At 29.2% G+C, this 15,421-nt stretch overlaps 1 protein-coding gene across 3 annotated transcripts in view; it reads right to left on the reverse strand.

The window, feature by feature from the left end:
- Positions 1-5,523: 5,523 nt before the first annotated feature.
- Positions 5,524-15,421, reverse strand: part of LOC141533370 (uncharacterized) — a 160,414-nt gene continuing 150,516 nt past the window's right edge. For 2 of the 3 annotated variants that reach the window (XR_012480256.1, XR_012480257.1), the window contains exon 4: positions 5,524-6,257. The gene's annotated coding sequence lies outside the window, so the exon portion shown is untranslated. The remainder of the gene's footprint in view (positions 6,258-15,421) is intronic. The other variant, XM_074252236.1, reaches the window with a different exon arrangement.

The following is a 15,421-nucleotide window of genomic DNA, read 5'->3' on the forward strand; positions in this document are numbered from 1 at the left end:
AATTTTAAATGGGAGGACTCTGACGTAAAGAGGAAGCTTTTTCACTCGCCCGAGCTATTTTCAAGGACTTAAATATTATGCTTAAATAAACTTTTGTTAACTTTATTGATTTATGTCCTATTTATTGCTTGTAAGTACTTTTACTTTCAATTGCTGTTTAAAAATAGTAACAAGTTTGTTTATTTATTTAATAAATTTTTTACGTAAGCGTTTAAAATTTTAAAAGAAAATTTTAGTGAAAAAATTCATTTCTAAACATAGAAAACTTTTTTCCGTGTATTAAAAAAATAATTTTTAATAAATTTTCTACTTGCCTCAATTTATGATAGCAACTCGCAAAAAATCATAGTCGCGGAAAAATTCAAGCGAATATTAAAAGTGAACTTTAAAAATTTTTTATTATTCTTATTGTATTTAAATAAATTCAATTTTCGTTTAATTCTACTGCGGAAGGTATGTAAATTTAGATTTACCAAAATTGTTTGTTTTTTGGTAAATATACCATTGACGCACATGTAAATAACGCCGTATATAAATGTTCTGACATACAAAATAGGAAGATCTTTAGTAAAGATACATCGACTTGTCTCAATACTAAATACCATACCCCACGTATTCTTAATCAGACCACTTGAATACGTTATCCAGAACGCTTAATTACTATAAATACCGGTCGAACCTGCTATAATACATATATTATACTCGTCTTGACGCCCTCTACATACAACAACACACTCGTATATACATATGAGCTCAGCCCAGCGGAATAAGAGGAAAACTAAGGTAATGTTAGCGTTAATTCTCGATAACCCATATACTTACATTTATATCGCACCTACCGTGACAGTTATATTTATGTAAACAAATTATCTGGCACGCAATGAAAATTATTTTCTCATTTTCATCTATTTAAATAAATTTTATTTTTATTATTATATTAAAAATTTTTAAATCTCACAAATTTATTTAATATTGACTCAAGGATTTTTCATGGTTAAGATGTTGACGCGGCCTAAGTTATATACTTACATTCTCAGTATTAAGTATTCAAGCGTCTATTCAATTTATAATTATTTTTATGGATGTCTCGAAGTCATTATAGATAAATTTTATCTAAACCGAGTATTAATAAAATTTTTAATCAGATCCGATGAATAAGAGTAGTATTTTTTTTTTTTTTTTAAGTGCCTTTATGATTTTAAATCTTTATTTAAATTTTGAAAGAACAAAATGACACTAGATATAATTTCAGATTATACTCAGTGATATCTGTGGTGAAAAAAAAATTTCAGATAGTATCTAATATATTTGGAAATTTTTTTTTATTGAAAATTTTAAAAATATTAAAATATTTTAAAAAAAATCAAAAATACTTGATAAGAAGATTTTTACTCGCCAAAAAAACAATTGTAATTATAATTAATTCTCAAAGTACCATAAATCTCTCGCTTACAAACGACTTGCATAAAAAATCCCCATCAGATATTCGTACTACAAGGATGGAACCAAAAAATGAGCTTGGAGTACCCGTAAATATAAATCAATAGACATAAAAAATGAGTATTTATCTTTTTAAATAATCATCGAATCCGAACGAAATAAAGGCGAGGTGAAAAAGTGGATGCTCCTAAAAATCCAGATAACTAAAATCCACAGCATAAATACCTCGACAAATTACAACACATTTAAATTTATACGTTTTACTTCAGATAAAAACCAATCAGGTAAATAATTATCCAGATAATTTCGTGATTTAATGCATAAAACATTTATAATTATAATTATAATAATAATTATTATAGCTGGCTTGGTCTTCAGGTCAAAGTAAATCCAAGGAGAAAAAAAAATAAATAATACAAACGAGCTTGCATTATTAACAGGACAGAACAATATTTAAAACTATTGTCGATCACGTGTAGATCTAACGAGCCACGTCTACTCGTCGTCACGCTAAACATTTTTTTACTCAGCATGCGTATACTAATTACATACTCTGTATAAACTTATACCCTGTTTATTCCACTGGATGCGTACCCCCCCCCCACACACACACACACACGCGCGCGTATGCACATAAGTACACAGTAATTAAGCATTAAGGATAAACATACGCAAGTGGTACGATTAAGGATGTACCCTCTTGTTGGCAACAAGTCCTATCGCTCGTTTTTCGAACCACCGACGTTCGATATCTGCTTAAACGATCAAACATTCACACACACGCACAAACCTCAGGCTCGAGCATAAAAAGTCTGGCACATATTTTTATACTATTTGTTAGTATGTATGTGATTTAATCGCCTCCTGACCCTGCAGAAAAGTTTAAACTCATGCATTCTCTTTCTCTCTTTCTCTTTCTCCAGCATATATCCAGGCTCAGACTTTTTATTTGATTTCGCTTGGTTTTAACAAAACTCTTAACTCCTCGATTTAAACGCAGATCGGTATATCTGTCCAACCGTGTCCAAACACAGGGACCCGGGTTACATATGCGTTTTTTAGTTACTGTACTTTTAAAGTTTATATTAGTTTTTTGGTTGTAAGTTTTTCAGCGGTGATTTCACATTTTTTTTAGAAAAAAAAAAAATTGGGATTGTTTTTATTTAATTTCATAAATTTATTATTATCATTTCACTAAAATTTTTAACTACTAATTTTACTTCTTTTTTTTTTTTTTATTATAAAAAATAAAATAAAATTTCCAACATTTTTAATTTAAGTAAAAAAATTTTTTTTAATTAAAAAAAAACAATAATTATATTAAATGATTTTATTAAATTGCACTGTACTTTCTTAAATATTGATGTTTTTAAAGATATAAGCTTATCCCGATGTTACGCCTATGAAGAGCTTCCATTTGAGTACCCACATATATTTTCATATATTTTTCATATATACATATATATAAATATATAAAATATATGAAAAATTGATGTGGGTACTCGAAAGAAAGCTCTCTAAAGTGCAACAGTGTGGAGTATAGGGTTGGATATACGCTCATCTACCTCTACTGGTGAGTAGAGTCCTTACCTCGGAGCACATAACACACAACATGTTGCAGCTACAGATATTTTTAGTATTACATTCGTCCTTGGTTTGATCGAGGTTCAAGGCTCACTGCCATATGTAATGAGACGTTGATTTTACTTCACGGCCATGAAGTTACAATTTTTCACCTCTATCCTCATCCTCATCCTCATCCTCCATCTTTCCTTTCCATCCACATCAGAATCTCGTCCTGACATTTATCTAAATTACATACCCCGCAATCCAATCTCTTTTTTTATTTATTATTTTCATCCACAATTCACCGTCGCACATCTAATAAATATTTTATCAACAATTAACTTTTATTCCGCGAGTGATCTGACCATTATTGTGAACATACATCCCCAGGAATTTGTTTAATTTATAAATAAAATCGAGGTCGAGGTTGAAGCTTTTCTTGTATATATTTTTTTTATCCTAGACCTAGACGTTTTTGTATGCTCACGTTGCGACTACTTTTATTCGCGCCCAATACTATACAAAAGACGAAAAATTCAGAATTCTATCTCTGCTGTCAGAATACACGCGAGAATATTGATGATCAAGAATATCTTTGATAGATTACTTTTTTTTTTTAATTTAAAATTTTTTTATGAGCAATAAAATCATTAATTAAATGATTAAAAAAATTTTTTTTCATAAAAATTTTCGTATTTTATATTTTATACGTGCTGTACCCTTTAATAATTTTAATTTTTTTTTTTTTTAATTTTCAAAAACTATAATGAATTCGAAGGATAACTTGTCGGGGATATTTTGTCCGGGAATATTTTTTTTGGGATATTTTGGCCAGAGATATTTTTTCGGCGATCCAACAAATTAATTAAAAAAAAATTTCAAGTCAAAAGTAAGCAAGAAATTTTTTTTTTTTTTTTAAGACTTTAATATATAAATAATAAATCTGTATTCGTATTCCTTTATTATTTATCGAGTATTTCATATAATTTATTTCGCTTAGCAATATTATTTTATATTTTATATTTAATTTATTTCCAGGCAAATGTATCTATGTATTTATGCTATGAGTTTATAAGTACATATAGGAGAAAATTGCGCTCGGTACGTGAGACATGTCGAGGAGAGCAAGAAAACCTGGTGCTGTAAGTTTATTACTGTGAAACTATTGAACAAGAAAACATCACCTAACTTAAACCGCCTACGTTACTTGTATTTGCGAAAAACAAATTAACCTGAGAAGAGGGAAGAGGGATTCTCGTATGGTTAAAAATCCGCAGACTCAAGGCCTTTATGCTGGTTAGCTCGTATGTTTGGGTCGACTTTGAGTGTGTATAAATATATATATAAATGCGAATATGTTTGCTTTGTACGGATTCAACTGTGTAGTTACGGTATAAGAGTGTGAGGTGAATTGTGAATCCCGGCGTCTGCTACACAGTGAACATCGGCCCGCAAAATAATGTGCCTTCAGTTGGTGGCTATTTTCAGTATGATAGTAGGTACTTTACTTGATTTCTACCTTGCCTTCACTCCTTACTTCCTTCTTTTAGATAATCGATCCAAGATATCAATTCTAAAGAGTTCTTTTGACAGACTTAAGTACTAGTTTGTATTTTTAGATTTTTTTATTTTTATTAATTTTTAATTTTTGCAATAAATCAAAAATTTAATAATTAATTTTGTACAAAAAATTTTATCAATTTATTTTTTATTAATAATTTTAATAATTAATTTTTTATAAAATTGAAAATAAATGGTGAATTTTTTTTTTTAATTTTTAGCCTTTAAAAACAAAAATTAATTTTTATCACAAGTTCTAGCGATTTAAAAATTAAAAGATGAAGAAGCTGTAGCATAAATACTCGGTAGTTAAAGAGTTACATGTGGGCAACGTGTGTATTTATTAGTATATAGGTACATTGAAACAGAATGGAAGATGTTACAAGTTCGGATGTCAGAAAGAGAGCTCTCACCCGCGATAAATGAAGGAGTGTGATGGCCTCGCCGTTGTGGGAGGTCAGGCACACGATGAATTTTTAAAAAAACAGGTCTCACCAAATAAAATACTTTTTAATTTTATTAACGCTAAATATATCCGACAATTTGTTCGTAGGATGACTCGGTTTATCGAGAAATCCTCAAATTAAGTTTGAAAACACACTTTTGTTTGCCTAAATAAATTGTCTTGAGAATATTTGATTTGATAAATATTTAAGGCTTAAATTAAAAAAGTTTCTGCAGTAAATATTTAAGATTTTTTATTTATTCTTTTTAAATATTATATAAGTAGTCAAAAATTTTTGTTCTGTAAACCGATTCTGTAAATAATAGATTAAGTAGATTTTATTTAAATTTAATTATTGCTCATTAATTTTATTTCTTAGTTAAAAAAATTTTTTTTTATTTAAAAAAACAGAATCAATTTTAAATAAAAAATTGGCGAATTTTTATTCAAAATTTTTTTTAATAAAACTTCTATTTAATAAAAAAATTACTGTAGAAAAGAAATTCATTTTTTAAGCCAAGTACAAATTTTTTAAATTAATTTTTTATTACGACATTGTTAATTTTCTTTTAAATAAATTTTTCTTTTATTATATTGAAGATATTTAAAAAAAAAAATAAATATCTATTTTTTTTAATTTTTATTATGTATGTAAATGTATATTTTTTTTTTTTTTTTAGGAATGAATATATGAGTAAGCGCGAAAAAGAAATAAGTGAAAAATAAAACAGTTATTTAATTGGTAATTTACATTTAAACAGACACTAAAATCTAAAGTGAGATAGCTTGACACGAATCTTCATGACTTCTCTTGCTCCCAGCGTGTTGTGCAGGTCAGTTGTCGACACCCACGTTCGTTCGTCGATGTGATCAACCTAAGTTACTGTTTCTTCGCAGTTTACGACTGCACTTGGGCTTTTAACTTTATTCTTATACATATACATATACATATATTTATAAATCCATGCATTTATACAAAGCGACGCGCAAGTGGGGTAGCATTGTGACAAGCCAATAAAAAAGGGCAAGACACAAAAGAAAAATAACATCAATTACTTTATTTCTTACAAATTGAATACACAGACTTTACTTGTTCCTTTTATGTCGCTTTTAAAATTTTATAACGGTCCGAAAAAAAACATTTGCATTTAACGGTCAGCCGAGAAAATTTTCGTATGAATAAAAATATAATTACTTGCACTTAAACATTGTTTTTTATTTTATTTAACTCTTCTTTGGGATGTTTCTGAAACAAAAAAAAATGTTTTACTTTAGTAAAATATAAAATAATATATTTTTTTGTTCTAAGTAGCAATTCAAAATTTTACGTCACTTGTATTGAAGTTATGACGCAGTTTTACAAAATTTTTCTGAAAAAATGCAATTATCTACGTCAAACTTTACGTTCAATTTTGTAAACATGCATCATAGACCTTAATTACATGTCATAATAGCTGTTTAGAAATTTTGGCTGCAACGACGTGTTATATATATATATATATATATATATATATATAACAATTTTTGTTATTTCTGTCACAATTTTTGGGAAATTTTAAAGCGCTTAATAATAGAAAAAAAAATATTTTAAATATAAATGTAACTTTACTCAACGATTTAAAATATATTAGCAAAAATGTAACCCTTAACCCCAGATATATTTTTTAGCGCCATAAAAAATCATAGACAAAAAAATGTTAAAATAAAAAAATGAACAAATCTTAACGTACACAGGATGTATTATTTAAAAACATTGTAAGTAAGAACGGAAATAGGTGTGTCTGTTGAAAACATAAGAAATGGATAAAATAATAAACATGTTATTTAAAGAAAAAAAAGAAAATATTAAATTAACTGCAGAGTTGCTTGACCTCAATAAATAACATAATTATACTCAATAATACTTGAATTGATTTAGCAAATTATTATCTATTTTTCTCACACTCTCTTCCATTATATTTATATTTATACTCTTGAGTTCTTACCACGCTGTTATTCATTTTGGGTAATAAAAATTATTAGCAATCCCGAGGAACAAAAATAATCATTAGACCGTGAAATATGTAACAGCATAAATTCGCGTGTTAAACATTTATTTGCGCTTATTTTAGATTATTTGTCCTTGATAGATGCATTTGTCCTCTATGCACACTTCTCGCAATTCGTGATACTCTTCCCAATGCATTAACGGCGGCAAATTTGCTTAGCAAAAAATCTCTAGACTCTAGAGTAAATTTTGTTTGATAAGTTTGGATGACTGTTTATGAAAATTCATTTATTTTTTCTTCCAACTATCCATTAAAAAGGATGTTTAAAATAAATATTGCTTTATTTATCCATCTCGATCCATGGAATAGTATGGGAGCAGGTTCATCATTTGTCGCATCCCTGAAATTACGAAAATCGTTTTTAAGATTGGTTTTTGCTGTTAACCTCGAGCAATCCTGTCTTACGATACACGTTCTGGTTCGGTGAACGATCCTTGTGTAAACGGGTCACACTATACACCAGCATTCACTTTGTATTTTATATATATACGATGGATGTATTAGTAGAAGTCATATTGGTATAACACAGCTAAGTCTCCTCGTCTCCCACGATGTGTTTATTGCATTTTAAAGAAACTAATCGATTTATTCATTTTAATTGATTGATTACTTTATTTAGCTACGGAGCGATCGTCTCATGAGCTTCTTATTCAAGGAGGTAAGTGTATTAATTAATTTCTTCAAGCTCTGTGTTGTAACTCCTCGTCAGGGCGTCAATTTTACTGTTTTTATTCTATTATTTTTATTGTATGTTTTGTAATGTGTAATGTATTGTTACGACTGATAATTATTAACCCGATAAATGTTTGCATAGATTTTTTTTCTTGCAAATAAGTTGAAAAAGTATAAAAATATATGAAAATTAAATTAACTGCTATTTAAAAATTTTAATAATTTATTTTATTGAAAAATTATTTAAAAAAAAGTAAAAGAAAAAATTACACGTTTAATTTTTTAAAAATATTTTTTTATTATAATTGAATAAATTAAAAAAAAATTAAAAATTTCGGCTAACTTTAGTAATTTAGCTTTTAAAAATTGTTAAAACTATTTAATAAAATGTTTTAGTTTTTAAATTTGACATAATTGTTAGCTCGGATAAAAAAATAAAATTATTAGATAAATATCCTGTTGGAGGTTTATAAAATAATTTTATTCAAATTCAGCGATACACATTGCTTGGACAAAAAATTGTTTGTTCTCACGACTATTAAATTTCCATAAAAATAAAAATAGCATATAATCAGCGTCGACATCATCATTATAATCTCACCTCGCGGGATATTTATTTTAGCGAATAATAATATTATCATCTCTTTTATTTCTTCCTGTCGCGTCTTGTACACTCTGGGTTCTCGTATTATATTATCGCTTGGCATCATTTCGAGGCCGATGATTCGCATGAACACCGGAATTATAATTTTTTAATCAAGGTCAGCAGATCTTTCATCAAAACACCAGATTTTAAGCGCGTGGCCATGAATGCCATCAGCGAGCCTTTTTTCATTCTACTCAATGTCAATCATCGCTTATTCTTTTCCTTTCTTACATACCACATACTACACACCATTGCACACCATCATCTCCAGTTAATTTACCCGGAAAAAAAATTACAATAACTCTGACAACGCCATCGTAATAAGCCCTTTACGCCTCAAAAATATTATTAACTCAATCCTCATTTGTAAACCACACACCAATAAATACTGCATACAAAGTTGTGATCGGAATGGTGTGCATTGATGGGAGCAAATAATTCCTTTAAAAATTTGAAAAAAAATTTTTCTTATATCTTTAAAAATGTCAATATTTAAAAAATTATAGTACAATTTAAAATAAAACAAATTAAATCTTATCAATAAAAAAATCCACAGCAATATAAATTCCAAACCATAAAATGGTGTGCAAAAAGCCTTCACACCACACACCACACACCACACACCACACACTGCACACCTATCTCTAAAATATCAATCCTCCAGTAAAATTATCTTACGATCATTTTTATTCGCTAATCTCGGTTACGTCTCAATCAGTTTTTATCATAAAAGCTATTAAACTTTTTTAGGAGGCTCGTCGAGACTTCTGCGGTCAAGTTTACATGAACGAGTGAGCAGAAGGGGAGCACCTTTTCTTTGGAGTTGTCTGAGGTTGCCGCCAACGGGCACCATCATACTACTCGTCTCTTTTTATCTGTGCTCACTCTCACTCTTAATTCTTATTCTTATCCTAATCCTCGCTTTGCACAGGGATTTTTTTTACCGGGTAACTTTTTATCTAGACTTGTTGTGTGGTGTGCATGTGTGTATCAGTAAAAAGACGTACCAACTCTTACTTTGTGATTTCCTTCTGTTCTGTTAAGCTGAAGAGAATCCGCAGTCTCTTTATTCCTCTCAACTCCTTTATCATGTGAGCACACCGCGGGCTCGATAATGCCCAGGGCAACAGGTGTCGAACGGTGAATTATGTCCGCCTTATGCTTCGAATGCGATCATTCATTTAATTCAAAATGATAACATCCTCCTTGTACATATATTATATTATATTGTGCGTTAAAACTAAGTTTTTTTTTTTTTTTTTTTTGTTTTTTTTTCCACTGCTTACATCGGAGATTTCTTACTCTTTCTCTTCGGTATTGGCTCAATGAATTAATTACCTTCGACGGTTAACGTCTTATCTCTCGTCTACGGTCTACACCCGATATATATTATAAATATGTTTGCATATAAATGTCCGCTAAGTATTAACAGTCAAGATATATTTTTATGTATGTGTTTTAAATACGAGTATTTTAGTTTGGCGAAATCGAAGATTGCTTACGCGAGGTCAGGAATCGCCAGTGGGTAACAAAAAGTAACTCGTATGGTACTTGAACTTGAGTCGACGCCAAAAAATAGCTTTTATCTACATACATACGTAAACGCCCACATTATCGTATTTTTTATTCGGCTCTACGCTGTACTATCTTTTTATTTTATTTTAACCTTTATTTTTTATTATTATATTTATTTTGTTGGAAAACGTACGTGTTGTCTTTAACGCAATCTACAACTGTTATATATGTTCTGTGTATTTATGTTTTTTATCCACGCACATATTAGCGTGAATACGTTATTAATATATTGAGTGTATAAATAAATTCGAGTGTCGTTGTACTGTGTGTGACCTTACCCGATGACGACAACAGATAATTCTTGTAAGTTCTCGGGTCTTTAGATTTTATTTATACGGTATTTGGGTATTGTAAGATAAGCGCCTCGAAGATTAATGCATTTTTCTTTTTTTTTAGTAATTTTTACTCAATTTAGATAATTTAATTAAGACTGTTTATTTTTTAGATTAATTTTTTAAATAATAATGAAATGGCAGGATTAAAAAACAATAATTAAATCGACAAATTGCTCCAAAAAATTGTCTAAAATTGCGCAAATTCACGTAAAGAATTTTTTATGATCACAAAATTAAATAAAAAAAAAAATCCGGCGTTATAACTTCTCTAGCCCTAGCTGAAGAGACCAAGACTAAGACTAAGACACCTAAACCGATCAAGGATAATAAATATATAGACAAGAAAGATTGTGACCTGAGGTTGAATTAAAATAAAACTCTTATGCTCATTACTCATACATGCAGGGCCGGGATCGGAGCTGGACGTTATGTTGATGGTGAGTTGTATCGATAGAATTAAATTGACGGCCGGCTTAAGTGACTGGCAGCGTACTGAGTCAGCAGGAGCAGAATAACCAGCAGAAGCAGAACCAGAAGAGCCGTGCACCAGCAGAAGTATAAGTCCGGCAACCAGCAGGTAGGACCTCGAGCTGGACAATAATTATTCAGCTGCAACGATGCCTGATGCCTGATGCCGCGAATGTATAGCCATTGAGGGCAATGGTTAGTCCAAGGTCTTGGGTTCAAATCCCTACCCTGGCGATTCCCAGTGGCGCTTCCTCCCGCAAACAACAACCTCCGTTCCTAGAATAGTCGCTCTGTCCCTCTACACTCACATCAGCTAAGTGTATGTGTGTGTGTTTAAACGCTCTTTCATCTCATCTTGGGTTATATTCTCCCAGAGTAACACCAGAGTGGATATAGTACCAGACCAAGGACCACAGACCAGATTTAAGACTCTACTCCGGCTCGGATATTATATTGGGCACCACTAAAACTCCCCAACTTTAAACGCTTATTATTACGCACTGCTCTTGTTTTCGTGTTAATTTAAAACTGTATTTTGCATGACTGTGCAAGATCAATGTACTCTATTAGTCACTGATTATTTTTCAGCTGAATAATGTTGGATGACTTTTTGCTAATTGTTCGTCATCTTAATTTCAGTTGCTTTATTTTTTAATCAAGTGTGGACTCAAATGTGTGGAAAAATTATTTTTTTAATTTTACTTGGTTTAAAAAAATTTTATTTTTGTTGTAGAAATTTTTAATTCGAGAAATTTTTTAAATTTATAAACAGAAAAAAGAAAATCAAAGAATTTTACAATTTTCTGATAAGATAACTCCTTTTTACCAAACAATTTCTTTTAAAGGAAAGATCCGGGTTCGAATCCTGGCTTGGTCGCAGTCTCAAGATTTTTCTAATAAGCACAATAATTTAAAGAATTCTTTTGTAAATAATTTGGGTACCGCAAGTGTGTTTAAAAAAAAATCCATTTAAAATTTTTGAGAAATTATTGGAAAATGGGGTGAATAAAAATACGCGGTCTTATTATTTTGAAGCGAAATGTATGCTAAAGATGGGTTATGTCAATAACTATGAAATTTAATTGTCTTTATGCAGAGCGTTATTTAGGAGTATTTGCTTTAGAACTTCTTTAAATAACGTATCTTTTGGTCGATAATTTCCGGGACGAGTCACATATGCGCCTGCTAAGATTACGCACCATCAAAACAACAACGAATTTACGTTTTCTGTTCTAAAATAGTCTTCGGGAATCCACCACTCATTCTAATTGCTATCTAAACTTAATGAGAGCCTCAGCTCTACTGGTCCCTTGTGTATACATACGTATATATCAACCTGTTGGTGTTTTTCTCATTAAGCTCAAGTATTATTATGATAAGTTTAACCAAACAAGAAAATCCCCAAATTACTAACAAATATTAAAAAAAAAAATTTATTTCAGATTTGAGGCAAAACTTTTAATAAATTTGAATTTTTTTTTTAATTCTTCAGTCCATTAAAATAATAGTGAATAAATTGAATCGCCGTGTTAATAAAACTCTAAAACAAAAAACTTTAAAATCAAATTATATAATTGATTCGTAAATTGCGTTAAAAAATAGCAAATACTTGTTATATAAAAAACAGTAAACGATTAAGTAAACTTTGTTGGTTTTATCTTTAATATACTATCTGATATTTAAAATAAAATATCTCCCGGAATAGCTTTCCCGAAATATATATTAATATCTCAGTTTTTGGTTTATTTATTTGTTTTTTTTTCTTTATAACAATTTTTTGATGAAAAGCTCTTTTTCAAATCTCTATTTACTCATCCATACATACATGCATACACGTATGAATTTAACGGCTTAATAATTGTCATTTTATTGCAATAATACATTATAAAAAAAAAAAAAAATAAAATAAAGAAAACAAACTACGGACGAACGTAAATAAGAAGAGCATGTAAGACGTACGTTAATGCCATCAGCCTCGTCTTCGGGTTAACGGCACGTTATTTAGTTTAAAAATAAAACGATAAAAAAATAAACTTAAAAATATGAATAAAGTTATATAGATAGGAGAATATTATCTTCCAGACGATTTAACCTATCGCTTCTTTAATACTTAACCGCTTTTCCGAAGTGACAGTCTTCCGAACAGCAAGTTTGCTAAATTACACCAATAAATCTAATCGAATATATTTATGTAACTTAAGTTAAGTATTATATGTAGATTGTACAAGGTAAAAATTCAAAAGCGAATAACTAAAAGACGGAGAATTTAAGCAACTCAGACTAACCGTGGGCGTCCTCGACGGGTTAACGACTCGGAAAAGCGACTATTGGTCTCTCTGGGTCCTTCGCCTTTTCGTTCTTTCACTTCAGAGCTCTGTCCTCTCCTCCCTCCTATCCTTTAACCCACCCCGACCCACCTCTCTTTTCTTCTCGTGTATCACCGAGCTCTCTTGTTGCTGTCACTGAAAACGGGTCCGGGAGCATTCATTTACCCCGGGTTATTATTTTTTTTTTTTTTCACTCTTTATCCTCTGGTCTCTGCTCTTTTCCCTTTGTAATTTATAATTCCAAAAGATGTGGACGTCATTATCGGGTTAATGCTTTGGAAAAATGACTATTGACCTTGCTTATTATTTTTACACGCGGTATAATTTCCCTTCTGAAAATTACAATCTACTTTTTTGTTTTATTTTAATTATCTTTCTTATTTTCAGAAAAAAAAAATAATTTACTTGAATTAAAAAAATTTATTTAATTTTTTTTGTGTGAAATTCAATTTTATTTTCAAAATTTTTAATGAAAAATTTATTTAAAAAACTTTTTTTTTTTTACCTCCAATTATAAATTTTCTTCAAATAAAATAAATAAATATAAACTAAGCTCGATATTTCGAGATTTAACCTTCAAACTTCGTCAACTATTTGTATACTACACAGCACAATATGGATAGAAGGAAAAGAATAATTTCAAATAGAGATAACGAGCTCCTCATCGTCATATCACACGAGTAGAGTCTTTTTTAACGGGCTCCTGCCACGCCTTTTCCGCGTATCACGTACTTATTTTATTATTATTGTTATTATTATCATTGTTGCTTTTCGGAGCTTCTTCAGTCGTTTTTTTTTAGTAACTACCAAACTTTTTCCTATTTTTTACATACTGAATATCCGTCAGCTTTTTACAATTTTTTTTTAAGTTCACAAATAAGTGTCGCGAGTTTTTTTTATGATGATAATACTTAAATACAAAAAAAAAAAAAAAAAAAAAAAAAAAAACATTAAACACCCATAAATTGATTGATTTACGATAAAATGAAAGTAAAAATTGAGTGTAAGATTAAGAGTAGGATAACTTTGGTAATTTTTTCCTCGATTCGTATATCCTATTGGTCAAGAAATAATAGCCATATATTTTTGACGCTATTCACTTTTTGGGATCCAGTAAAAGCATATTTAAAAGATATGATTCGCATTCCTAAGTGTGATTTATCGTAGTCTAATTTTAAAAATATTGTGGCGCCACTGATATTCTGTCCGTAGTTATGAACGATCTTTTAAAACATATACACTTATGATTATTATTATTAGTATTATTATCATTATTAAATTAAATATTTTATAAAATATAAAGTCAGAATTACAAGTACAAAAATAAAATAAAATAAAGAAATAATCGTTTAATCATTCTTCAAGTTATTGATAACCAAAACGAAAATCCTGACTTGTTAATTAATTTTTAATATTCTTAAATTAGTTACTATTAATTATTATTTCTTAATACAATAAATCTGTTATTTTTAATCCTGAAAAATTAAATAAAAAAATTTATTTGCATTTTTAAAAATAATACTTATAAATATAAATATTGTATACTTAATTTTTTTGGCATGATACTCCGGTTTAAATATTTTAAAATCTATATAATAATTTATCAATAAAATTTTCGACTGATTTATCAGCAATAAAAGCTTATAGGAAACACATGTTTTGGTCAGTTGCCAAAACCGGTTGGCGTGTTTAATCTTTATATATATATGTATATATGTATATAGTTTGAGAGCGAGTAGAAAAGGTGAGGACAAGCTTGAGCTAAAGTAAGAGTGAGTGGCTTTACTAAACTTGGTATGGAATTGACTACTCTCTATTATATATCTCTATAAACGAAAAAGTGAATAGACTTCTGAATCACGTATGCTCAGCTTTAAATTAAGTACTATAAAAACCAGTTCTGTCTACTCATCATAAAAATTTTTATGTTTACTCTTTATATTATATTATTCTCAAATATTTTCATATAAAAAAAAATTTATACTGTTATAACTTCATTTTTTTTTTTTTAGCTTCTAAGATTTTTTAATTATAATTTTACTAATAATAATAATTTTTATTTCTAAAAAATTATAATAAATTTATTAATAAATAAATAAGAAAATTAAAATTAAAAAAAAAAAAAAGGTAAAATGTTGAGTACGAATGACTATAAATAAAGAAAATATGAAAGCACTGCGCTTGGTTAAATTTAAACAGAGGTGTTTTGAATGGCAGACACGAGCGTTGAGTTTTTGGCGTTTATGAGTGTATAGTCTGTATATAAAAGCTACCGTAATTTTTAATTATGTTTTATAATTATGACAGACTCGTTAGTCGAGTTAGCGAAAATTTGCAAG

Source organism: Cotesia typhae, unplaced genomic scaffold (assembly GCF_013202065.1).
Source record: "Cotesia typhae breed Kobodo isofemale line unplaced genomic scaffold, CoteBio_Ctyphae contig_123, whole genome shotgun sequence".
Taxonomy (NCBI): domain Eukaryota; kingdom Metazoa; phylum Arthropoda; class Insecta; order Hymenoptera; family Braconidae; genus Cotesia; species Cotesia typhae.